General features: G+C 44.7%; 1 long non-coding RNA gene across 1 annotated transcript; it reads right to left on the bottom strand.

Annotated features, from left to right (window-relative positions):
- Positions 1-20,649: 20,649 nt before the first annotated feature.
- LOC121833331 lies at positions 20,650-21,849 on the bottom strand. The gene is made up of 3 exons (XR_006076632.1): positions 21,776-21,849; positions 20,865-20,941; positions 20,650-20,730 (listed from the first exon to the last, which is right to left on the bottom strand). It is a non-coding gene; the product is annotated as an uncharacterized LOC121833331 (long non-coding RNA).
- Between the last annotated feature and the right edge of the window lie 4 nt (positions 21,850-21,853).

Here is a 21,853-nt window from a genome sequence, read left to right as displayed (position 1 = left end):
TGATGTGCGTCTTCTCTATTCGGATGGTTCGAATGCATTTTCTCACGTATGTGGTTGCAATGGTTGCGTTGTTGGGTACGACTGTGACTTTTTGCTTTCGACCGGTACTTGGTTCTACAAAGTGGTTGTAGCCTCGCATTGGGAAAATTCCCCTAGTTTTCTGGAGAACGACGATATTGGCCTCAGTCGCCGTGAAAATCATGTGTTGCAGCAAGTATTCCTTCTTTCGACGCAGGCATATAAAGTTATATTGTCAGATTATGAGTGTCTGTGGTATTGTTGCGTGCTGAGGTGGTATCGCTTGTGTAGGATTAGTTACCATTCGAGTGTTCTACGGGCTGTATCGAGGGGCGTTTGTGTGGTTGCGCCTTCTTTTCTAGGACCTGTATGCGACTTTCAAGTGCCTCATATTGTTGTGTGTGAGGGGCTTTATGATGTGTGTGAGCTGCTCCCTGATTCTGCGTTCAAGAGTCTGCTCAACCGTTTGCTGGATTATCTCTTTGAGGTGGGCGGTGAAAGTTTCAGAGTAGAGAAGAGGAGTAGGTGGATAAGAAGGCGCGGGTATTTGGCTGAGAGGTGGGAGAGCCGGATCACTCGCAGCATATATAGCGGTTAACTGCGACGAATGGGGTTCGATGACCGGCTGGGGTGCCCATTCCTTTCGTGAAGCTTCAAAGATTGGGGCCCCCGTTACTGGCTCTTGAGAGTTGTTTTGGGTACGCCGGAATGGTGCGGACTCCGCCTGGGCGGCTGGTATTTCCCATTATCGAATCATGGCTTCGGCGAACGTAACTTCAGGTTTTAAGGGTGGTGGTATCCCTTTATTGGAGGGACGCTTGTCTGGCTGGGCGCTGGCCCTGCTCTGGCTGCGGTTGCGACTGAAGCTCCGACTCCTGCTTATGCTTCGATGAAAAGATGCCAGCAGTGCGTAGCGATTGTTTGAGGGCAGATCCGGCCAGTCTGTTAATGAGTCACGGTGGGGGTGTGGCCGGGGTGGCTGTAGTCGGCATAGTTCACCTCTTCTTCCCGCGTTGTTGTTAGTTTCTGTATTGCGAGGACACTGAGGGTGTGTGGCAGCCTGTTTACCCTGCCAGTTTAAGCACTTGGTGTCACACTCATGGGGGTCTCTGACGGGATCTGGTTGGGGGCAAACTTTTGGCCGCAGTTGGCACAGCACACGAACCAAGAAGCATGACCCTAATATGGTGAGAAACTGATAGATATAATAGAGCGTTTTAGGGCACCGTTTTTTGCAGATACCATATGGTACGACGGACCTTCCGGTACGAACTGACCAAATGCGAGTCTTGTGCAGTAGCACATGCGGAGTTCATATCGGAGGATCCATCGTACCGTAGAGGATGTGCAAAACGGGTTCTTTAAAATTCTGTAATGAAATAAGATAACGCGGGGACTTTAGAGTGTTTATCTCTGATTGAAAGGGTAGAGAGCAGAAGCAAAGGCAGGTAGAGTCTTTGTCTTTTCCCGCTTTTTGAACCCGTTTGGACGTCGAACGCCGGCATCCAGTGTTTGAGCGCGATACCCTTTTCGAAACGCAGAGGGCGCTCTTGTTCCCTCTAATTGGAGAAAGACAAGGTGTATGGCGAATAGCAGCTAGCCTCTGCGTCAACCCGCTGATCCTTCCCATCAGAGCTTGGCGCTCTGGCTCCACCCCTCTACCTCATCTCTTTCTCCGTTCCTCACCGTATAGGCCACGGCCTGCGTCTTGTGAACTCCCTGAGGTTATAGTAGCATCTGTATTGCTTCGGGGCGGGGAATGTAATCTGCCCAAACGGGTCTGTTTTCTTCACGCTCAATTGTACCATTATTGTACAGCACTCGCGGGACCTGTTGACTGCGATTCACTACTACCGCAAACAAACGGATGGCCAAATTTGTTTGCAATGGTTTCTTTCTTTTTTTTTTAATCGAAAGGCTGCCAGTCAATTTACCAGTGGGGTCATTTGAAAAGGGGTCATTTTAAAAAAAACGGTACATTTCTTAAGTACCCTATTTTTCCTTCACATCCCGCCTCTTGACTGCACAGGCAAATGTTGCCTGATTCAGAAAGGTTCTCCTTCTATAGTTGCCGCCTGGTGCATAGCCCACACCCACTCTGTACTTCGAACGCAAAACGAAATTAAACTTGGCACACCTTCCAAAATACCTACTTTAGTAACACACAAATAAGCTTAATCACACTGAAGTTAAATTTAACAGCCTCTTCGACATTTAAATAAAAATTTATTAGTTAGTCCGCACCGAGTAAAATTTCAAATTTCAAGCATGTATGGCCCTAGGATTCTACTAAAAAAAAAAAACGCGAAATTGCGATATTGTGTTCGCGCTCAATATTGTGCAGTGTACAAAAATGCAACCTGCACATTTCTGGAAACATTTTAGGACGCCAGGTGTGCGTGTTTAGATTGTGAATTAATTAAGGGCGATTGTAACCGCTAAATACTAGTCACGTGAGTTTGAATAGTGCATTAGAAAATCAATATTGAATTACAAATTTTGATCAGGATGTAGATTAGACAAGACTGTGGTAGACGATAGTAAATTGATGGAAGAAAATTGACAGAGAAAGAAGAACGTCTCAAACTCAGCTATTCCGTTTATTTCCTCAAAGCCTTATATAGCCACAAACTATTCACTGACCACCGATATCACAACGCCAACCTTTGTTATGCAATCCAACCCCTACTGTTCTTCATTTGACCCGTAAACAGTAACCTCAATTCCAAACTGGGAACAAGGGTTTCTTGAACAAACCACCCTACCGACCCACTTCCTCTCCAGCCGGAGTTCTAAAATGCTGTGCCTTATCTAAGCGAGGACTGACATGTCCCCCGACTAAAACTTTCCCTTCAAAATAACCCGTTAAGTTTTTGCCTAAAATAAAAGAAAAATCACCAATTGACACTATATTCTAAGAAACATCTTGGCACTACTTCTGAGGAACTACTTCCGAGAAACTTTTAAGAAGTTTTGGGGAGATTTCTCTCGAATATGCGTGGACGAAAAACAAAATAAACACTCTGCCTCAGTGTTCCACAATACTGCACTACACTAAGCACTTTTTTCAGGGGAACCTTGCAGAAAAATAAATAAATACTGTGATTCGCACTATCTACTTTCTGTGGAGTACTGAATAACTATAAAAATCAAGCTGCAGGACAATTATGAACGACGTGTAGATTTTATATTTCGCACATATCGGCAACAAGGGGTTTTGTCGTCGTTGCGTGCCTTTGTGACCGATAAGGCACACAATTAAAAAAATGGCGCGGTCTTGAGCTTTTTTGGCCTTCTCCATCTCCACCCTCTTCATTATTTTTCTCAAGATCAAGGTACTGTGATATTTCTCTACTTTCTTTCAGTAAGATATGTCCCAAGAGCGATCTAAATTGCAATATACGAGCACGTGTCGTTCAGCAGCAATGCAATAAGTTGCTCCGCACCCATGGGACACCCGCAGTTGCGCAGTTGCTTATTCGATCGCTCACAATACGTTGCCTTTTTTCTGCATATTATCTCTTTTTACATTCTTTCTTTTTCTGTGTAATGATGACTTCTTATTTCTTACAGTAAAAGAATAACGTTAGTACTTCAGAAAGGTGTGCCACGGTAAATACCCTGGGGTCCCTCGAATCCATGCGTTCTAGTTAGACTTGGCAGCGGTACATTTTTTTCGATTACCACAGAGAATGACAGGGGTGCCTCAATTCAACCTTATTTGCCCCATGAAGCAATATGAAAAAGCTGCGTTATGTATTAGTATCATCATATTTCGTGAGTAAGCTTACGGTCACATTTCAATAAAAAAAACTATGCAATAGCGTTTAAAATACATTAAATTGACAGCCACTAAACTTGAACATTTTAGTATCGATGTAGGCTTTAGTAGTAAGGCAGATAAATGGTTCCTGGGTGTAAATGTTTACTCTTTTTTTTTTTTTATTTGCCGAAATAGCAGCTGCATTTTTCGCTAGGCCAGAATTCGTCATTTGTTTCATAAGAAACGTTATTTAAAACAATCGTTTTAATACAAATTCTGATTTAAAACAGTTGTGTCTTGTAGGCTCCGATAATAGAACACACAAATATTTCGGGCGTAGCCATCGGACTCGTTACAGCAGTGAGCAGGCGAAAAATTCATCACGTTGTATGTTCAATAACGCGTTGTATGTTCAATAACGTGGCTCTTGATTCTCGCAGATGATGATGATACCGTGTCTCTAAAGCTCATAAACAAAGAATACTACATGTACACGGGACGGGACAAACAGTGGGAGGATTTCTGGAGCACGAACGAGCACGTACCACGTGACACTAAGCGTCGTACCGTGTTCCACGCGGCGGCGTGTGTTTCCAGAACACCTCCGATTGGATACATTTCGTTTCTTGTGCATTAGTAGAGAGTTTTAGTGGATCGTTCCCATGACTCCGATAACGATACCCGATACTCCACCACCGCCTTCCTTGCGCATGCATAGTATCGTTATCGGGGCTATCGGAGGTATTGGAACGATCTACTAAAACTCTCTAATTAGACAGGTAGGAAACGCCAGAAAGCTAAGGTGGAGCGGTGTAGTGGTTAGCACACTCGACCGGACATTGGGAGGCGCAGAGTTCAAATCCTGGCTCCGCCGTTTTATGGCTTTCGGCGGGTTCCTGAAAACTTCAATTCTTTGATTTAAGTATGATTCATCCATCTGCACATATTCGTTTATATATATATATATATATATATGTGTGTGAGGCAGAGTAGCTTGAGAACAATGGACCGGCAAAATGTAATAAGTTAGAGATCCGTACTTGCGGAGTTGCTATTTATTGCATGTATTACGACGGTTTCGCCGAGAGGCTCGGCTTCGTCAGGCGATGGCATACATCATATGTATATATATATATATATATATATACACATATATGTCTTAGCTAGTGGAGCTAAGTTAGAGGGTGTTTCCCCACTTCTATATGTGGCTCGCATGGTTTGCATGTCGCGTCTGCAATACAAGCTCCGAGGTGTAGACGGAAGTGTTCATCGTCTGAGAGCGTATCTGAGACTCCGCCCGGTTTACATTTCACGGAGCAATAATGTAACGCGTGCGCACTTGCGATCAACTAGCGCGAGACGCGTCCACCGTTAAATTGCGAACGCTCTCCAAGGTTGGTGTTCTCTAGGATCTAGGCTCTCGAGTCGTAGCGTCGACGCGTCGGACCTTTCGCTAAGTGTCCTTGCGTTGTGCACTCCTTTTGGGCCATGCACCTGAGGGCGTCAATTTAATGAGCATTTCTAACCAAACTATGGGAAGCTTTGCTTGTTTTGTTTGTGGACTAAACTCTCATTTTGGAAGTACACTCCCGATGAAACGAATATAATTATTATCCGAAACGTGTTAGCCGCGAGTAAGTACCCGTACACGGATGCTCTTTTAAAGGATCCTAAATATATTTATAAAAGCCGGTTGCAGCACTATAGATAACAAAAATTAACTGAACAAAGTACGACCTATATGTATACAGGGTGTTTATTTTGAAATGCACAATATTTTTTTTTTTTTTTTAAGGTAGTTCACGCGTACACGGGAGAGCTCTGTTGTCACTGAGTATTTAGCGGGTTCGGCGGACAATATGGGGCAATATTTTTTTTTCCAAACCGTCGGCTAATTAACTCATATTGCTTAATAAACTTATTCAGTATGGCTTTTATAATTTATGTCCCAATCGAAGTTTTAAACTCAATCACGAATATTTGTTAAACAAATATACATAATTTTTCAAAAAGGCAAAGCCCTTTGAAATATGTAGCAATACGTTTTCTAATTTTTCTCGGCAATACAAAAAGTGCGCGCAGGAAGCACGCCTCAATATATTCCTTTCACCCTTAAGGGAATGTTGAACAAAAAAAATTATAATTGGAGCTGTGGGGATGTCTAGATAGAGTGTAGTTGGTCAGCCATTTCAAAGGTGCGATGAGTCGCTCGATATAGATTAGCAATCCAACCAGTGCAGTACAACTGCTAGCCTGGGGCCTTTAACGTGCACCACGCAGTAGTAATACACGACCGCGCACCGGTACGACGCTCATCCAGATCGAAACGGGCAGGGGTGGGGATTGAACCCAGGATCTCCGGGTCTTGCAGCGCGAGCGATTGCTCCACGTGCTCCGAACTGGTGTGTGCTAGCCCACTCGGGCACGATCCCTGCTGAAATTCGGAAACAAGGAAAAACGTGTCTTTTTTAGTTAATTTCCATAATTTTAAAAGGTCTCGCTCAAGTCAACTCGTTATAAAACACAGCCGGGAACGTACTTGACCTTTTTTTTTTTCAAACTGTGGTATTGATGGTCCAACTTCGGTATGCGATGCGCTTGTTCGTGCTGGTGTTTTTAACCCGTCCTTTTGTGTGGCTTTCTCTTTCGTAAAAAGGATGCCTTCTCGGAAAAGTTATTCCAGTTTTTCCTATATTACTGGTGACTACTTTGGCTTGTATACATATTTTCAAGCTTGGGATTGGTCGATGGTTGTAATTGACAACTCTGTTGATACCGCCACTGAAAACCTTACTTTGATAGCCAGAATATGTATTGATATTTCATACTTTAGTGTGGTATTAATTCCTCGAGGTTACTGACGGGGATTTTTACGGAATTATGTCATTATATGCTCAAAAAAGAGCTGTTTCACGAACTTTATTAAATCGACTAGTACAAATTTATGGTACCCAAAGTTCAAAATTTATAGAACACTCGTGAAACAATTGTACGCTCACGACAAACGTGCTCACGAACTAAAAGTAGAAAAGAGCTTGTTCCGGAGACCAGACGAGTTCTGTCAATTTGTTAAACAGTATACGAAGAACCGATCAAACGGTATATTGTTGCCGATTGGAAATGGGATATACTTCTACTCCCCCATAGAGCCCTGCGCGGATAACAGTTTGATCATCCGTATCCGAACCGCATCCGCGAAATGTGGAACCAGATGCGACTGACAATTCAAGCATTCATTGTATATCATATCATCGAGCGACAATGAAAAAAAATATATATTGAAACAGCACTTTTTAAGTTGTTTGCTTATCCTTGTACAAAGAAATCTTCGGGTCACCATTCAAAAGAGATGTCGTTTTATCAATATCAGTTTCATCGTATTTATATTAAAAGCGATCAGCCTTCCCGAGGCACTTCGCGTCGAAGGTCAGTCACGTGATCGTCCTAGGAGTCCGCGACACTTCGCCAAGAAGAAGTGCACAAAAAGGATGTCGAGGCACTTCTTTTCTTTTTGGAATCATGGCCGCACTACTCTTTGCGGAGTGGGGACGTTTCTTTTACTTTCTTGTGACTTGTACGTTTGAGGTTTTCTTTGCTCGGAGAAAGTTTCCGTTCTTTTCCTGCCAAAGTACTAGCTTTCTCGGGACGATTGATGCCCTGCAATCTTTACTTTTTGTAAAGATAGCATTTTTGACGAGAGGAAACGCACTAACTGAAGCGATCTTCAGTGAGAATCAGATCTTTCTTAGGATCCCTATTGTTTCTTCGAAACGCGTTTTGTGGAAATACGTTTCGTGAACAACTTTTCATGGACATACATTTCCTGGACACACGGTTCGTCGACGCTGTGCGTTTTGCGGGCTCATGACCCTGCGACGTTTTGTTGACAACGCATTTTTTCACAAAGCCGTTAAAAGCTAGAGCGCGATTCACTAAGGCGAGCTTAACCAAACCACACACCCCTCCCCCCTGTAATCCTGGCGAGACGCAAAAAGTTTATTACGAAAATAGCAGGGTTGTGGGCTACGAAACGTCTCAGGTTTTTCGATGAGACGAACACGAGAAGTCTTTCGATCAAACGTCGCATGTCGACGAAACGAACTGCAGATGAAACGTCACTAGACGAATTAAATGCCACCGGGCAAAAGTCTAGAACTTGATCCGCGGATATCCGCATAGGCATCCGATCTGCAATCCGCCAAAATTTGTCTAATTTTCATCCACATCCGCCAGTTTACTCCGGATATCCGCGGATACCGGCAGACAATCCCCGGATATGCAAGGCTCTACGGCCATGAAGTCGCAGATACTTTCGCAGATCACTCTCGTGAATGTTATTCCACAGATATCTTAAGGCCCTTCCTCGTCTGGTCGTTTTGATGTACAGGACTTTCTGAATATCCCAATTTTAGCTACAGTCAAAATTGTTGAGGCAATAAATAAACTAAAACCAAAATTATTGGCGGTTTCGACCGGATACCAAGAACCATAGTGAAGAGTTGTGCCGAAATATTTACGCCGGTTTTTGAACACATTTTTACTCTACCATTTCGGGTGGGCGCCTTCCCGTCTTCATGGAAAACGTCGGCCGTAGTGCCTCTGCACAAAAGCGGGGATGCTTGTGCGGTCGACAACTATTGAGCGGTTTCGATGCTAAGCGTCTTTCCTAGGTTTTTTGAAATTCTTATTCATACCCGTCTGTCTCACTATTTCCGACAAAGTATTGTACTCTTTAGTATGGCTTCCATGAAGGTCGTTCTGTGGGGACTAACCTTTTTTTTGTCTTCATTCATCTGTCCATTTGTTCTCACCCGTAGTCAAGTCGACACAGTGTGTTTTGACATGTCAAAGGCTTTCGAAAGTGTAAATATAAGCTGCTTCTACAGAAACTTTTGTGTATGGTGTTTCCTCTACGCTAATTAGATGGTTTCAGACTTATCTATCAGATCGCAGAAGGAGCGTGCGAGGTTTAAACAGCTTCTCCGAACCTTTTGTTTCCTCGTCCGGCGTGCCCCAGTGATATAATTTGGGACCACTATCGTTTATTATTTTTTATTAATTATATTGAAATGTGCATAAAAATTTCTACGTTGTCGTTTTTTGCTGATGATTTGAAGCTGTGTTTACACATCGAGTCACTCGCTGGCTGTGCATATTTACAGGACGATGTGCCACCTGCGCATGAGTGGTGTTTATCCAATCACTTAATGATCAATCCTAATAAGAACAACGTATTATAAATGTATAGAACACGGAAACCGACTGTAATGACTACATTCACGGTACCACTCTTTGTTTACGGGCCATCACAGTTTGTGACCTTGGTGATAATCTTGATGGCCATTTTTATTTTATTTTTATGTATCATAGATTGTCAGCTCCCATTTTAATCTTTTCGGCATTTGTGGCCTCATTCGTTGCAGGATTAAGTTCGCCAGTGTTGTTTGGAACTATCTTACATAATCTTAATAAGAACAAATTGAACATATTCAGAAGAGGCTCATTCGTGTGATTTATGATCGGTATTTCTATAAAAAGTGTTTATGATTATAAATATAATCTTAGAAATCTGGACTTACAATCTTTATCAAGCAGAAGTGTCGCGCGAGACATATAACTTTTAACAGAATGATTCACGGGGAACTTGATTATGCTATATTATGTTATGGGAATTTCCACGTACCTGTCCCAGGTAGTAGACATGCGCTTATCCATTTTATCGTTTGCATCACGAGAATCTCTGTCCTATTACTCGCATGCAACTTACATTTATTTACATCTCCACTAACTTTGTGTATATTACTGTTATTAAAAACATTTTAAGCGTGAAGTTGAGTTACTCTTGTACACATACCTACCATATGGTTTTAAACATTTTTCTATTATATTGTATGGGTGTATGTATGTATGCTTGTTATTGTCAATATATAGCTATTTGTGAGCATGCTGTATTTTGTAATTAAAAAGACCGGTGGTTTTTTGGGGCACGAAGAACAAAATAAATAAATAAAAATGATCTACGACTTTTATTTTACTGGGACCATTGTATAAAAGGTGAAACTATCGGAAGGAACTCTGCAATATGGCGGCAATTTTATAATTGCGAATGACGCTTTTTCTTTTGCGTATGGCGCAATGAGAGACATTAGCTCCTGCGGAAAGGACCCCCGAGATGCCTTTATAGGTATCTTGGAACACATAACGGAGGAGATTAGGGAGAAATCATTATTAACAAATACACAGGACTACTTGCAGAAAGAGTAGACATACATCTTACAGGCTTCCTGGTAGAGGTTTTCTCACTTCCTGAAACAGCGCCACTTTAAGACATCTTCCCGCAGAAAGGACTGAACTACATTCGGGATGTTATGAGGGACACTAGTGAAGCTATCAGCAAGGTTGATGAAAATAATCCCTGGAGAAGGGGAACAAGAGGGATAGAGGACAAACATAAATCTGGTGTCAGAGATACGCGCAATGGCCCACCTCAAAAAGCAACACCGCCCAATGCTTCAACGACACTCCAGCTAGCATCCTCAATGGACAACAGAAAGATTCAAAGGATCACCGTGCTGAAATGTTAGGCAACATTGCCTCTGAAACAGAAATGTTTTCCTGGAAACTGGACGCGTGGCAAGGAGGTCGCACTCGTTCCAAAGGATAGCCAGTACCGACGGCACCGAGGTAACTACAAGGCACGGATTATGACAAGCACCCTATACATAACTTTCGCACACATCCTGAACGTGCGCAAGACGGCATGGGTGGAGGAGGACGGTTTACTCACAGAACGCCAAGGCGGGTTTCGACGGAACCGCAGGTTGGAATATCACCTCTTTACTTTTATGCAATGTATCGAGGTGACCCGAAAAGAGAAAACGAGTTTAACGTGGTGTTTCCTGGACATTGCAAAAGCCTCCGACAGCCTTCCACAGGACCTGCTCCTCGGACAACTGAAGGAGTTGACCATGCGACCAGAGTGGATCACCCTAATTAACCGTCGGTTAGGACACAGCTGGATAGAGCCAACTCTGAGGCGGTTTTGGTAGCGAGAGGTATCCGTCGGAGATGCCCATTATCTCCACTTTTATACATGTTATAAGTAGCTCGGCTAGAGAAGGAACTCGTCCGGTGCGGGCTGGGCTTTTCGTTGGTTCATCTGGAAGCAGGGGAAAAATCAACTGGATACTGCCGGGATTTACATATGCGAGACGACATAGTACTAACTGCAGAATCAATGAACGACATTCAGCTTTTATTTGACATCTGCACAGAAGAAGCAGCGGGGCTTGGCTTGCGATTCAATGTCAACAAATCTGTAGCAGTAGCATTCGCAGGTTTTCGAATTATATCACTAAGCGAACTTTTACTAGGTGAAGACAACATGCCAGTCCTCAGCGAGTATAGGTACGTGGGCATCATACTGTCAAACGAAAAAGACTACCTGAATGAGCACCACGTCCACCTTCGGCAAGCAGCCATCCGAGGAACCAGCATTCTCCAAAAACGCAGCCTCTTGAGTTACGAGAGTTTCATACTGTCAAGGGAGCAGTTGAAGGCGGTGGTGTTTTCTAGACTAAAATTTGCTAACGCTGTGGTCTATGCATCCTAGGAGTTGTCCAATCCCACATGAACCGAAAACAAAGAGAATTTGGCTGCCAGGCGCTTGGCTTCCACGGATTAGTAGCAAATGAAGATGTGCAGCGCGACCTGGGTTTCAAGGCTCGGGAAGCGAACAGCAAACTTATGTGCGACGGACGGCTTCGACACAACAAGACCTGCCGTCGGGCCAGTAAGTTGTTCCGATACCCCCACCTCACGGGACTACAAACCCGCTGGCAGTGACGCTTAAGTCAGCTCCAACAATGTACGGTTTCTTTGCTGACCCCGTACAAGCCTGGACGTCATGGGAAACGGAACTCAAAAATCCGGCAGATCTGTGATCATGAGACCCAACAGTGGCTCCAGGTGGCACAAACAAAGTCGACACTGCATATCTACGTGACACTAGAGCAGAGCATCGCCTCAGAGACTCGGCTTCGCGATAACAGTCTTGGCAGCCGACTGCTCATTGAGGCATCTACGGACGCTGTCCTACAGATGTCACTTTGATGCAACTGTGATAGAGAGTGTCTGCCAAACGTGTGGTGCCCACAATAAAAGAATAGCACATATTGTACTTCAGTGCGTGGTTCTGAAGCCGACCTTTACACAGTTCAGTGGCGCCTGTCCCCAGGCCCTCTGGCGTCCTCTCATGCTTCCGCCTTCAGTGGGTGCACTCACGAACGATATCAAGCCATCGATATAGGACGTGACGGGCAAGCAAACAACTGATGGGCTGTTGAGACCTCAAAATGACTTCTGGATGGCTGGTGCAGAAAAGTACTGCTCAGAGGGAACTAAACTTCCAATGGACCCCCAGGATTGTGTACGGACACAGGTTGAGCCCGCCCGTTACAAAAGAACTAGCCGTAACCTCATCATCATCATCAATATGGTTGATAGGAACATGAATTTTAAAACCAATACATAAAAAGTTTATTATGCAGTTTTAATTAACTAGCTGGTGTATCGTGATTATTATTTCTCCGTCTAACCTCCGCCCAGCCCGTTAAATACCCAGAGAAGACAGTGCCCATTAAGGGGTCCTCCTTTCTTAAACAAAAAAGTGGAATGTTAAAAAAAAACTTTGTATTGCATATAACGGTATAACAATAGCGCTCCGCTCCCCCCCCCCCCCCCCCCCCCCCCCCCCAAGGAAATCATCTTATTTGTCGTTAGAACGTACGTTGTCTTAAAGGGAAATTTCCCAGCAATATCTTCACTGTGACATACATCTCCCAACCACACTCCGATACGGTTTCCTGCAATTCTTGCGACAGCTTGAAAATGCGAATCGCCAGTCACAGCTAGGTGACCGGTGCGTGACCTATGGATTGGAAATGGAGAGATACCTGATCCAAGACCAGGACCAGCCATGTTCTTTTCGGTCGCGCACCAGTCACCTAGCTGTGTTAGGAGATTTGTGTTAGTCCTTTGTCCGCTTTGTTCCCTTCTCTGGGGACTATCACTGTCATTTTTGTCCAGCTCGCTTGCGGCTTTGCTTTAATTTCATTATAAACATGAGGTTGTGACGTTCACCGATAAGAATGCCGAAGAACGAATTACAAAGCTGGAAGCGTGAACGACTGTTGTACTGTAATATTAAAGCCCTTATTTTTTTATTTTTTTTTTTGGGGGGGGGGGGAGGGGGTTGAAGTGTTGACCGCGGTGGGTTAGATCCGTTGAGTGCACTACTAACCAAGCATTAGTGCTCTGCGGAGAAGACACAACCGCGGAGCTCGCTTCCGCGGGTGTTGCTTCTCTGCAGTGCACAGGTGCTCAATAAGAACCGCGCTAAACGGGGGCAAACCCGCCTTGATTAACACTTTCAGAAGTACAAATATAGTGGACAGGTTCTTAAGACGAAAGACCACTTTCAAAGCGGGATGCTGCACGCGCGCGCGTGGTACCTGTAAAAATAAACAAACTTTGTGAGTATATTGAAATCTACACAGCAGTAAAAGTTGCAAAATTAAACATTCACTATTATGCAAAAGTATAAGTTAGGTAGAGATGTCCCCACAACCTACGTTCATCATTCCTGATTGTATTTTCGAGATTTAATAAAGGTTATTTGCATATAGCCGAAGGATTCATAAATCTCCTCAATTAACTACAGATGGGCATCTCCATAGGCTTAATTTTATGTCCAATGCATTCTTTTATGGCGTTCCCGTACAGGCAATCGTCTTTATGAGGTCACAGTCCATAAATATAGCTAGATAAGGGTTAGCTTAGCTTCGATATATACAAGTGGGAGCTTATGAAGAACCTTTACTAGTGGTGCAGATGGGGTTTTGTTTGGGCATGATGCAGTAGTGAAAAGCTTTATAGCGCGCCCTGGCACGCTATAACGAAAACTCAGCCTCGAGAAATACAGGGGTAGGCGAAAATACTGTTGCAGGGGCTTCTGTTGCTGGGGTTTCTGGATGGACAGTGGAAGTGGGCGTGCAACTCTTTCTTGTCGTGTCCGGGAGCTGATTGTTGGGAAACCGGAACTCGAGAAATGTGTTGCTGAAAATCTGCGATCTAGGAAGAATGTCGCGGGAGTTCCGGTGCTCAATGTGGCACCCTAAGAAATGCTTGCGCCTCTACTTACCCGCAAAACGCTCAAAGAGTCAATCACTTTGATCTACGAAATCAGCTCAGCAAATGATGAGGCTGAACATCCGTTTATACCTAAAAACGAAGTCTGCGCTGTGGCATTGCGCAACGCAAAGCATCATGCTTGCATTGCTTAATGCCACAGCGCAGACTTAATTTGAGGTTTGAACAGATGTTCCGCCTCATCATTCGCTGAGCGGATTTTGTAGATCACAATGTTTAACTCTTTCAGTGTTTTACGGGTAAGTAGACGCGCAGGTATTTCTTAGAGTGTAGGGATCTGAGCAGGTATCAAAAGGACGTTAGTTTCACTCATATCGTGTGCGTCTTTTTTTTTCTGCTGAGTCAAAGCCCCATATACAATGTGTATAAGTTAAACTAATTGTTAGTGAGCGCGTTGGTTATGATATAAGTTTAGAAAGAGTTATATACATAAAGACAGGGGACGGGACAGCACATCTTTCAACTTTCAACAAACAAATGACTTATTGCCGGACGCTTCGCCTTCGGAACTCCACTATAGGAGAGGGAAATTTAAAAGGGGGGAAAAGGGGAAGGAGGGGGGCAAGACAAGGCCCCGGGAGAAAAACAAGGGGAAAGTAAACCGCAGAGACAGCGGGAAGGAAGGGAAGGGAGGAGGCGTCCCGAGGCGTTGCTCTCAAAGGGACCCAAATTTGCTCCTTCTGTCACACCGCCAAGAGTGGATCAGCTCGTAGCGGTACACCAGATCGCGTCGAGAATTCCGGAGCCTGCCCGACAGGAGTTCCTCGGTGTTGGTTCCCGTTTGGTGTGCATGCATGGAGCAACCCACCCAACCAAACCAGAATTTCCACAAGTCGTGAATGAACTCAGGAAGTCTGACCTTATGCTTTTGGAGGCAGACAAGACAGGAGTGTTTCTGGTCATGAACGAGCCTAACTTCGGTGAGAAGGTTGAACTCACCATCAAGAAAAACTTCGTTCTTGTTAAGGAAAGGCCGTCCGGCACCCTCCGTTCGGAAGCCAAACACATCTGTAGGTCGAACAACCTTTTGTCGCTTCTCACGAGAGTGTCGGCCCCTGCTAACCAGTACCTAAAAGTGTTTTTCACCGCCAAGACACACAAGCCGGGGATCCCGCTTAGGAGCATCATATCAGAAAATGGATGCTGGCAGAAACCTCTGGCTCTCTACCTGCAGAAGCACCTGGCAGCCATCCCCCTGGACCAGCCTTTCCGCGTAGGCAGCTCTCAGGAACTCCTCCTAGCTCTCCAGCTTCTTCACACATCAGGCACAGGCAGCACATTCTTCTCCCTAGACATCACCGACATGTAGTACAGCCTCGACTTCAACATTCTCCTGGATGCAGTAGAAAAAGCCATCACTGTACAGGGCATTGTCAAATTCCAAAATTCTTCCGGCATCCCCCTCAGGGCGTTCTTGCAATTAATCATAGTATATCTTTTTTCGACCATGGTGGAGCATGACGGCAAGATATACCTACAGAAATCAGGCGTCTGCATCGGTCCTGCCTAGCACCTGCGCTCAGCGAGGTCTACCTGTTTTTCGTGGATCAGGCCGTGAAGGAGCAACTGGACGGCGTCGCCCCAGGAACCCAGGTGTTCAGATAGGTCGACGATTATCTGGTGCTCCACGACTCTGGCGCACCCACCGCCACCATCCAGAAGGCCTTCACAGAGAACGCAAACGGCCTGAGCTTCACCAGGGAGGACCCCTCAGCGGAGGGTCTCCAGTTCCTGGATGTACGCCTCATAGCCACCCAGGGAGGCACTTGCTGGCGCTTCCAGCAGCGGTCGCAGAAGCCGGTGCTGCCATTCTCAAGCCACCACTCAAAGACAGTAAAAGCAGGCATCGCAAAAAGTCTCATCTTCTCCACCCGCATAAAAGTCCTGCCAACACCTCTCCCCATCTAGCCTGGAGGGTCAGCTCAGCCGTCTCACAAACGCCGGATACCCGCGCGACCTGCTGGCCTCCACGCTCAGGAAACTAATAATTGAAAAAGCCGCCACACGGAAGCCTGCCCGGAAAAGGTACACTACCATCCCCTATTTCCACAACACCGCCCACCGACTAAAAACAGTGGCTAAACGCTTGGACATGGACGTTGCGTTCTCGTGCCTCTTCAAGTTGAGCGCAATGTGCCGCTTGGTGAACTCTCCCCCTCCTCCCAAGATCGACTGCGCCACGAGGCACGCGGCACCCTTTGTCCCCTGCGCGGTCGGGCGGGTGTATTCCGTTCCCCTCTCGTGCGGGGCAGAGTACATCGGGCAGACGGGCCGCTGCCTCAACGACCGCCTGCGCGAACATGAAAGAGAAATAGCAAGAAACGGCGAGGAGTCCCAACACCCCATGGTTCGTCATCTCAAAGTTTCCGCTCCTTGTGCCCCTGAGTTCCCGTCCGCGCGTGTTCTGGGGGCCAACAAAAACCGCTACGGGCGCGAGATCGTGGAGGCGTACGCCATAAAAGAGGCTCCGAAGAACATTTCGTCGGCCTCGCTGTCGCTGTCGGAGAGAGAGGTGACATTTCTGAGACTGGAATTGACGACCTTGGCGGGCGCGGGCCGGGCGAGTGGTTCTTGCTCCTGAGAGGAAAATCGGGACGCCTCCTCCCTTCCCTTCCTTCCCGCAGTCTCTCCGGTTTACTTTCCCCTGTTTTTCTCCCGGGGCCTTGTCTTGCCCCCCTCCTTCCCTTTCTCCCCCCTTTTAAATTTCCCTCTCCTATAGTGGAGTTCCGAAGGCGAAGCGTCCGGGAATAAATCATTTGTTTGTTGAAAGTTGAAAGATGTACTGTCCCGTCCCCTGTCTTTATGTATATAACTCTTTCTAGACTTGTATAAGTTAACTTTGTATTACACTACGGGGCAGAAAGAATAAACCGAGTCTTTGATTGCAAAAGACGCACGTTTCGATATGCCACCGAAAACCCTATATGAAAGTAGGCAGACACCAAGAATTTAACAGTCGGTAGTTTTTTGTTTTGTTCGATTTTATCTTTTTTTTTATTTTAAGACATGTTATTAACGTGAAAAAAGAAGACGCAAAACAGATTAAAACTGAATGAGCTCTCTGCGAGAACCCTACTTTCCAGTTTTCGTGGCAAACAATCATTCTCGTTAAGGATGCATTAAAATAGCCCGTGGCTTCCACGTAACCTACATTTCACCATGTCGGTGGTCCTTCCTACTTGATCTAGAAAAGTAAAAGCAACCGGTGGTGCCAAATGCGTGCTGCACAACATACGCGCTCAACAGGAAGGCTGCTGCAATGGCCACTTATGAGACACCAGTGAAATTCAGAATGGCCTCTCATGACTTCACATGCACTAACATCGCATAGATGCCATTGGGGTGTCCTTACTGCAGAGTGCGTAAAGTCTGCGGCGTACGTTTTGCTCAACTGGTTCTCTACTTTTTCGGCAAGAACAAGAAACGCATAACAGTCAGCATGACACTATACTGTATGGCCAAAGTCATAAGTATAGTCCTCCTTTATTCTTGAAATTACAGGAACTATACTCCGCAATAACGTTTCTTGGCAATTCAGTGGCAGGTACAAGCACGTGTTCCCTCTCTCATTTTGAGCGCTGAATAAAGCTGCGCGCGGGCTCTCCTCCTCTCTCAGGAAATGCCAAGAAAAGTTGTCGCGGAGTATAGCGAGCATCCGTGTAAGTCGCGTTGCATGCGAGTATACATGGGTCACACTACTGCCAGCATGCTTCTCTAAAGCGAGAACCATTCCAACACGATTCTTTTAACATGTAGCGCAGCGAATACTTCGAGCTCAAGTTCCTTGCTCAAGGACGGACCTGGAGACTTTAATCTCTGAATGATAAAGCGCTTCAGAGTAACGAGTCAGATACTTTCCCGCCTAAAATCATTATTGCCTTTATCTCAAACCTAGGGGAAAAGCATTTTCATCCTTGAGAGATCTTAACCGGAACCATATCACTCGGGGAGTGAACCACATCCTTTGTTTTCACTACACAGACACATCACAGCCCACGCACCGCTGAATACCAAAACCCAAAACGAAGAACAACCTTCGAGTGCAGAGCCGCAACTGAGCACGCAAGCATTCCACCGCGTCGCGGCGCAACATCTCCTAGATAACAAAGCCGTTGGGCTGAATGAGATGACGTCATCAGTACAGTCTAACGCTGGGCGCAACTTGGACACGACGATTGCGTCGACGTTCGGCCCAAACTTGGCTCGAAGCGGAGCGCTAACGCAGCCCTCGTTTGCAATTTCTCTCCAGCCTTGGCCTTCTCTGACAACTACGGCTTTGTTTTTTAGGAGGTATTGCGCAACGCCTCCTCCTCTCGGGCACCGCGCCAGCTGTGAGCGTGACTTTGCCGAATACGAAAGGGTTCGTTTTGACGAAGACCCGCTGGTATCTGTCAGTTTTTTAGTGCCGGGTTGAAAGGAAGGAGTTGAAGCATTCTCACGTCAGCGCTTCGAACCAGCGATTCGATCCAATGAAAGCGTCGCACGCGACAACTGACAAACGTAAGACACCGCCGCGTTTTCGTCGAAGCGAGCGTCCTAAAGCTAACGCATTAAAAGGGGCACAGAAGAAAGGAATAAAAAAAGAATGCGTGGCATCTGTGACAAGTCAGAGAAAACAAGATTCTTTAAGTGGGATTGCTCTTCAATTATAAGCGGCGCCCTCATAAACCTACAAATTATGGAACAGGAACAATGGAATATCAAGTCAGTAAAGCTCTCAATAACATTAAAGACCACATAGATTTTAATAACACTTTTAGTAAATTTAAAAGGGATCTCAGGACACTCATGGTCGGCAGTGGTATCCCCTTATTATCTGAATCTGTATGTAATAACTAGCTGTTGTTGTGGTATAATCTTAAAATGAATGTTTTGTTTACTACTAAGCGTTAACTTCGTAAACTGCGTGCTGCTGGAAAGCGCTGCACTGGTGACAGAGACCTTGTCAGGCTTCACGCCTTTAGTCTCTGTCTCTATTTCGGTTGATTCGGGAAAATAAATAAACATTCAATCATTCATTCATAAAGAAAGCAGCTGAAGTTGCTCCATTTACTTTGCCAGTTTGGTGTTCATTTTCATTGATGCCTGCTCACTCTATGAAATCAATTCAGAGATTTCCTGGTCTATTCGCCTTATCTGAGAGTGCAAAACCTTGAAAAGCTCGCGTTCATTCATCCAGGTTACATAGAATGATTTGTTAACACCAGAACAAAAATGAGGTTTTTAAAGGACTGAAAAATCTACAGCTGTCGAAAAAATACTTAAAAGTACTTTAACACTAAAGTGAAGAAGAAGATATCTTATATCATATCATATTCAAACCTCGTTTTCTTAATGCTAGTATGTGAGGTAAGGTGGACAATTATTTTTTTATTGAAAGCCAACTGAAAAAAAAAACAAATTGCAGAATCTAGAATATGTACACTGTAAAAAATCTTTCGTAGAAAAAACGAGAAAATGCTTGGCAGCTCTATTAAGAGGGGATGCTCATTAAAATAACGCACCCCCATATTCAGAAAATATGTGAAAAGGGACGTTAATGCAACGATACCCATTTTTTCAAAATACGAGGATGCTCGTTAAACTTATGTGTACACATCATTTTAATGAGCATCCTTATACTCTGAAAAAATGGGTATTATAACATTAATCTAACGTGCCCCCATATTTTGAAAAAATGTGAAAAAAGTCGTTAATATGACAATACTCATTCTTCCGAAGTATAAGGATGCCCATTAAAATTATGCATGCACATAATTTTAACAAGCAACCTTGCACTTCGGTAAAATGGGTACCGTTGCATTGACGACATCTTTTTTCACATATTTTCACAATATGGGGGCACATTAGCATTTTAATGGGCAACCCCTCTTAATAGAGCTGCCAAGCATTTCATCATTTCTTTTTTACAAAATATTTGTTTCTACATCTCTTTTTAGCTGAGGCACTGAAGTAGCTCATGTTCTGCTGTCCAATATTTTTCACTTACACAAGTTTCTGTGCAACGATATTCTGAAATATAACTTCAGGGTCATTGATGCACCTGGAAACGTGAGCCATATACTATGGGGATTGCAATGCAATGCAATAGTAAATTTATGCACTTTGGAGCAGCTCTGCTGCTTTGTCTAAAATGAAGAGAAAATAAATGGCACAGAAACTTTAACTTCAAAATAGGTGAGATAGGGTGCAGCAAAACAGCAACTAGCTAGTGTTTCTCATATGATGCACCTGCAGACACAGCTGTGAGCTGCTAAAATCTGTTGCAAGCCAAGAATAATAGGTAAGTGGAGAGAAGGAAACCACCATTGCACCATGATTGGTTGTTTTCTCCTCCCCACTCCCCTGCTCTCCAGCCTCCGCTCTGCTGATGTTGAAAGAGTGGCGGGCTCTGTGGGAGGGGCTTCCTCTTGCTGTTCTAGAGTTGCAACAGACCAGAGCGACCTGGAGGTTTTCTAAAGTGCAGCTCAAGCTGGCCGGATCAAATTAAGGCATCATATCGGCAGCAAATTCTCACAACATAAACACCCTTGAGAAAGGGTTCAGAATTGAGACAGCAGTGAAAATGCAAAATAGTTTGGTCGGTTGTTTGTAAATTATTTTTCTTTAGCTCTTTGTAGCTGTTTTCTTCGAGCTTAATTTAAACAACAAAAAACGAGGGAAATTGTAATAGCTCTTTATTATATCTAAAATTCTTTTATGGGTACTTCTTCCGAGGTGTAGGGCTATCTCAATGCTCCCTGCATATGCAAAAGAAAGATGTATATAGTCATAAGCTAAGCACAAGGCTGTCGAAACAATACAAAACAAGGTGAGCCTGACATGCACACAATACAAATAATCCTGCTCGATCTGCAAAGAGAGACCAGCTCACCTTGATGAAAACAACTGGTCTGGACCATAAAGGAAGGCCAGCACATCTCGGCGCCTAGTCTTTTCCTCCGAGGAGACCTGCGCTTATCACAGAAAATGTAGTTTTAGTTGAAAACCAATTGACATTGCAGGAGAGAGGCATGAAATATGATACAGCAAGTAATGTCCGTGACAAATAGAACACAGACCACAGCTCACTTCCAGTAAAACACCGTGCCTTGGGCCTCAGGCAATTAACGAAACAAAAACTTGTCTACGCTCAATCTTGCACTTTACGTGCAGGAAACCTGCAATAGACCCTTTCCGAAATTCAGTGCCATCTGGTGGTTTGTAAAGCAGTTTAGGTTTTGCCATATCAATGGCGGAAACGAACTTGTATCGGCACCGTCGCTTTCGCAAGTCAACGGCACGCGAGGAATTGTTCGGTGTGAGTTCTTTCTCGATCACGTTCAGTTCGATGGTGACCAAGAACTTGCATTCAGAATTAAGCTCCAACCCACTCAGATGCCTCGAGAAAATTCCCTACACCAGTGTGCTTTAAAGCCGATTGTATGCCGCCCACAGAGTGACTGAATCTGAGTTATTAGAAATAAACGCTTACGTAGCTCTTGTGTTCCATTCCTACGTCGCGTCGTACTGACCCCCCGAATACAGGCCTCGCAAGATCCGCTTAGGATCATCTTCAACGTCTTCCTTTATCAGTCACTAGAAGACCGCCATTGGTATGGCACAGATGCTGTTCCACAGATGATGATAGTGATCAAAGTAGCCAGACAGAATTTCGGAAAGGGTCTATTGCCAGGGAAAATGCAGATTTAGTTGAAAACCAACTGACATTTCAGAAGAGAAGAAAAATCTTGGGCAGCAAATAATGTCTGTGACAAGTAAGGCGGGTAGGAGACCATAGCTCACCTTCAATAAAACAATGTGCCTGGGCCAGTTAAAAGAAGAACACCTTGTTCGGACCCCAGTCTACGCTTTCATCTTAAG

This window comes from Ixodes scapularis, unplaced genomic scaffold, assembly GCF_016920785.2.
Source record: "Ixodes scapularis isolate PalLabHiFi unplaced genomic scaffold, ASM1692078v2 PGA_scaffold7__128_contigs__length_106722199, whole genome shotgun sequence".
In the NCBI taxonomy this organism is placed as follows: Eukaryota; Metazoa; Arthropoda; class Arachnida; order Ixodida; family Ixodidae; genus Ixodes; species Ixodes scapularis.
The sequence above is the reverse complement of the archived record's forward strand: the minus strand, read 5'-3'. Positions and strand labels throughout refer to the sequence as shown.